The sequence below is a fragment of the Zingiber officinale genome, chromosome 5A (assembly GCF_018446385.1).
Source record: "Zingiber officinale cultivar Zhangliang chromosome 5A, Zo_v1.1, whole genome shotgun sequence".
Classification (NCBI taxonomy): Eukaryota; Viridiplantae; Streptophyta; class Magnoliopsida; order Zingiberales; family Zingiberaceae; genus Zingiber; species Zingiber officinale.
In genome coordinates, this window is record NC_055994.1 from 114,916,193 (window position 1) to 114,922,209 (window position 6,017).

The following is a 6,017-nucleotide window of genomic DNA, read 5'->3' on the forward strand; positions in this document are numbered from 1 at the left end:
ATTTGTCTGTGGTGTGATTCGTGGTTATACAAGAGATTGTGGTTAATTATGGCTTAAAAGGTTAGATGGTACTATCCATATCACTAAGGTGCACCTCTTTTTTGGAAGTCCAAACTTAAGAACTCCAAAGTTAAGCGTGCTTGATTTGAAGAAATCTGAGGATGGGTGACCTCTTGGGAAGTTTTCCAGGGTGCGTGCGAGTGAGGACAAATCACGCTAAATGAACCTCCGGTGGTCTGTGGAGCTAGTCGTCAACCCAATAGACAATTTTGGTGGCGTTCCTGGTTCGATCCGGGCGGGGCTCGCCTGGGCCAAGGCGTTACAAAAAAAGATATAGGAGATGTTTTTAAAAAAAAATGTCTTTTCAAAAATTTAAGTTTTCAAAAATAAGATGATAATATTTTCGAATATAACTTTCCAAAGAATTTTAGAAACCTTTTCGAAGATGAATTTTTGAAAAAGATATAAAGGAAAGTTTTCAAAAATCAAATGGTAAAACTTTAAAAGACTTTTGAAAAGGTTAAAAATTTAAATATAATTTTGTAAAATATGTTGAATAGTAATTCTCCCTCTGAATTTATTACTCTCCCTGAAGTTAACACTCCTTCTTAAGCTAACACTGGGGTTTGGGTATGTTAAATTTTAAGACCTTAACAATTTTTTATATGTAAATATTTTTAGGGGATTTTAGTGTTAGTAACACTTATGTTCATCAAGTGTATTATTTACATAAGAATTTCTATATACTTATTTATATAAGTTTGAATAACATAAGGTTATCAATAATCAATTATTCCATGATTAAGTTAAGAATTGATTTGTTACTAACTCAATAATAAGTAACTCAATTTAATACTTATTTGACAAACACAACTTTAAATTTTATATTATTTGATTGAGATAATTAATGAAAGTCTTACTTACAATATAATTTTTCATTTGTTTCATTTTTTTGATTTAATTTAAGTATTAATTCAGAGCTAAATTTATTAAAGTTATTAAACCTCTTTTAAGTTAATTTTTAAAATAATATTTTTTTAAAAAAAATAAATTTTAAGATAATTTTAAAATAAGTTAATAATTTAAAATAATTTTTTAAGTTAAAATATGTTTTAAAATAAATAATTTTTAAGTTAAAATAAATTTTAAAATAATTTTTAGTTAAAATAATTTTTTAAAACACTTTTTAGTTAAAATAATTTTTAAAATAATTTTTAATTAAAATAATTTTTTATGTTAAAATAATTACTACGTTAAAATAATTTTTAAGTTAAAATAATTATTTAAGTTAAAATAATTTTTATGTTAAATTAATTTTTAAAATATTTTTTTAATTCAAAAATAAATTTTTTTTAAAGTTAAATTAATTTTTAAAATAATTTTGAACTTAAATTAATTTTTAAAATAATTTTTTAAGTTAAAATAATTTGAAATTGAATTTTTAATTTAGTTTTAAATTAAATTTGATTTGATTTAGTTTAATATAATTTAATTCTAATTTATTTTAATTTAATTTAATTTTGATTTGATATAATTTATATTTTAATTTAATTCAATTTTAATTTTAATTTTAAAATCCTTAATCATCTCACCCGATATATTTTTAATCAGGGAATTCTATAATTTTTGTGAGATGAGTTAAGTTCAATTTCAGGGTTTGATTTACCTTTGTGTTAGATTCAGGTTTAGCTTTGGGCTCAACAAACAGACATTTTTTGGATAAACTTCTTGGCTATGGTGAGTCACCTGGACATCATTAGAGTAGCCTTCGAGGTTTTCCAAATAGTCATATCCACTGAACTTAGTACAAAATCTTAGTCTAATTAGTTAGGACCCGTAAGGAGTAGTTTCAGTTAGTTCCACGCAGCCAAATACACCAGGTCGAAGTCGTATCTTCTTAAACATGCATAGACAGAGCTTCCCTAACCTACTATTATCCAAAACTTCACCAGTACCGTAGGTCAAGTTAAACTTTGTCCTTTTTTAAGCTAATCCTAATTACCCTGTTGGGTAAGTTATTTTTGGAGGTACTAGCTATTCTGGAGTCTCCCCTAAATTATTGTTTTTTCTTTTAATTTTTAATTTAAATTTAAGTTTTAAATTTTGAATTAATTAAATTAGTTAAATTTCCTTATTTAAAGGAGTGTATTTAATATTTAAATTTTCTTTCAAATTTAATTTTATTAAGTTAAGATTTTTAGTGTTTAAGTTTTTATTAGTTTTTAAATTTAAATTAATTAAACTATTTGAATTATATTTCTTTAAACGTTTATCCTTTACTTTTTTTATTAACCGTTAATTTTAAATTTTCTTTAATATTTAATTTTAAATTTTCTTTAATGTTTAATTTTGAATTTATTAAATTGGTTTTGGTTTTATTGAAATGTTTGAAATTATCCTTATATTTTCTTTGTCTTTTAAATTTATATTATTAGTTGAATTTATTATATTAGTCTTATCTTTAAAATTTAATCTTTTGTTAATTAAATTATCTTTATTTTGAATAGAATTTTCTAAATTGATATTGTCTAGATTATTAAATAATTTATTAAGGTATTTGTTGATTTCATCTAAATCTATTTCGTTATTTTTTGAATTCAATTTTATTTTAATGTTTGAATTAATTATTTATGAATTAATTAATATGTCTGAATTGATTTGGTCAATATTGACCAAATCATTGTTAATTTGATCAAAATCTTGATTGACTTGATGAAAATTTAGATAGTCATTCAAATTGATTTGGTCATCATTTGAATTTTTAGGATTATTAATTATTTTTAGATTTTCTGAATTTTCTAAATTAATTAGAGTTGTTTTATTAGATAATATCCAAGGGGTATTTTTGCATGTATTATCAGATACATTATTTTCATGTATATTTTTAGAAATATCCAAATTAACGTGCATATTTTTTAAACTACTACTAGCATGAGCATTTTGGTAAATATTACTAACCTTGAGCGCAATCCCTAATTCGGTAGGCTTCTCCGTTGGATCCTGACTCGAGTCTGGTTTCGATTTTGACTTGATCGTTTAACTCCAACGGCTCCTCGTGAAGCTTGGTCAGGCAGTTCCAAAACTTGTGGGCATCCTTGACATTTCCTATCTTGCAAGTAACTTTGTTGAGTAATAAATCTGAAACTAACTTTATTACCTTTTGGTTTGCTTCTGAGTTTTATGTTGATTTTCTCAGTGCCATGCCACCATCGAAGTCGTTCATGAGAATAAAAATTTCCATCTGCATTCTCCACAAATTGAATTCATGTCTTTTGTACATCTTATATGGAGGTGGTTCGTGAATGCTTCGTTGTTCGACTTGAGCCATTAAGCACTATAGATAGAAAACTAAAAGGAGGTGTTAAAACTTGTTCTTGGATTAGCAGTGTTGGAGAAAAAAATATAGTATTTCACTAATTTCGAATAAAAATAATAAAATATTAATAAAAAATTAATTTCAAATTTTGGTAAATGCGATATTTTGCAAATACTAACCAACGATGAAAAGATGATAATGAATTTTTTGAAAAATAATTTTGGAGGGAAAAAATCCTCTTGCTCAATTGGTGGTTGCACAAATTCAGAGTGGTACCCACTCTGATACCACTTGTTGGATCATGGAAGTCGCTAGAGGAGGGGGGAGGGGTGAATATCGATCAAAAAATTCGTTATCGAATTAGGGTAAGCAACGGAAAATAAAAATCACAACGCTAACACGAACCAGTTTTACTTGGTTCGGAGCCTTTGTCGACTCCTATTTCAAGGCCTGCACTCGTCGAGTGCTTTCGTTGGGCAATTCACTAGCAGTTCGAAAAGTGTTTACAAATGAAAGTACAAGAACTCATTTAAAAAGAAAATATATCGACAACAATTAAAAATAACTTGAGACACAAGTTATTGGAGAAGCGTCGTCGCGTCGCAGGAGCAGAGAGCAATATAGCAGTCGTGGGAAGCAATTGTTTTTTTGCTCCAGGTGATGACCTCCTTATATAGGAAGCTCCGAGCGCTTGATCGTGACGTTGGTCCAGCCAATCAGCGCGCTCCGCGTTGCAACAAGGATGAGTTTTGCCTTTCGGGCGTCTGTACCACCATTTTCTAGAAAATCATTTTCCTGCAAGAAAATGTTAGTCCAAGGCAAAAATACAATTTATACTACCATGCAAAACAAAATGTTAGCACAATTATATTCAAACAGAGTAATAATTAGATTCTATCTCCCCGAGACCAGAATCTAGTCAAGATCTTAACTTAGACTTCTGAAATGGATCTAAGTTGGATCGACGCCTACTGTTCATCAAGTCACTCCTCTCCAGTGACTTACCTTAACTTACTTGTCAGACATCCGGTCAGCCCCGTCGACTTGTCTGGTCTTCGTGCCAGCTGTCTGGTCAGTCCGTTGACCTAGCTGAACTCTTTTGTAACACTGAGTTAGCACAATAGATAAGGCAAAACAGTGTTAACAGAATTCAAGTATAACCTAGGGTTATCTCCCCCTAGGGTTGCCTAGCTTCACTCACTAGGACTTCCATTGCTTGACTTCACTTACCAAGACTTCCTTCACCTAGTTTCACTTACTAGGGCTCGACTTCACTCACCAGGACTTCTACCACCTAGCTTCACTCACTAAGGTCTAGCTTCACTCACCAGGATTTCCACCACCTAGCTTCACTCACTAGAGCCTGACTTCACTCGCCAGGACTTTTACCACCTAGCTTCACTCACTAGGGTCTGACTTCACTCACCAGGACTTCCACCTTACCTATCCTTTGGTTAGGACTTACATTTTGCTAGTCATCTAGTCCTGACTATACTTCTCTCTTCCAAACATCAAGTTATGTTTGGATTAACCCTTGGTTAAATTGACCAGACTTAGGTATATTGTCAAAAATCAAAAGCCTAGAGGTCGACTGCACCAACAATAACATCGCGAGCGGAGAAACTTCTATAAATATCTTGAGCTGACGACGTTAAAAAGTATATCTTTTTTTGACCTTTTGGCTAAGATCGAATATAGTATTTATCTTTGTAAGTTTAATATCGGGAAGAGTCCTTTACCATATTACTTAAATATAAAGTGCTTTTATATTTTTTTTACTATTTTAATTAAAATTATTTAAACTTGATTAAAATCATTTTAACATGTTTAAAATCATCTTAAATTTATTATAATAGTGTTTAAATGACTACTACAACAATATAAAATTGACTAATACAATTATAACAACTAATTAATGACCACAGCAGTTGTAGCAATGCCTTAATGGCCACTACACTATTATAGCAACGCTGCTACACTATGTTTAAGATTATTTTGACTTTCTAAAGCGATGTTAATCAAGTTTAATATCGACAAAGTTGATAAATTTTTTTTAATATAAAAATGCTCTATAATATTTTTGTTCAACTTAAATTATAAAAAAAAATATTTTAATATATTATAATAGCTATGATGTATGTAGCAGCTAGTGTATATGATTGTTATATTAGTAATAGAATAAAAATATTTTCAATATGAAAATTATAATAAAATACTCTTTTATAGTTTAAAAAAAACACATAACAGTCATCGAGTATTTTAACAATTAAGTACATCCCTTTAATTTTTGCCAATTAAAATTTTATATTTTTTCTTTATTTTTTTTATTCAATCATTTAACTGACTACCAATGTAATTTTTGGAAATTATATTAAAGGCTTTAAATAATTATAAAGTGTATATATATTTTTTAGAATTTTCTTTCAAAGAGCAGGAGAAGAGAGGTAATTAAATATATCGCATATTTTAGAAATTATTTAGCTTTTAGAAATGTTATCCGATTAAACTTTTCTCAATTGTCAATCGAAATTTACATTTTTACTGTCATTTGGTTAAATTTGAATTATTAATAAAGATATAAGTCAATAAAGTCATTGTACGTCAAATTTAAATTAACCTTCTTTGATGTACTCAGCTGCATATCAATTATTTTATCAAAAGGTTTAATCTTAAATTTTATATAGAATAATTAAAAAAAAAT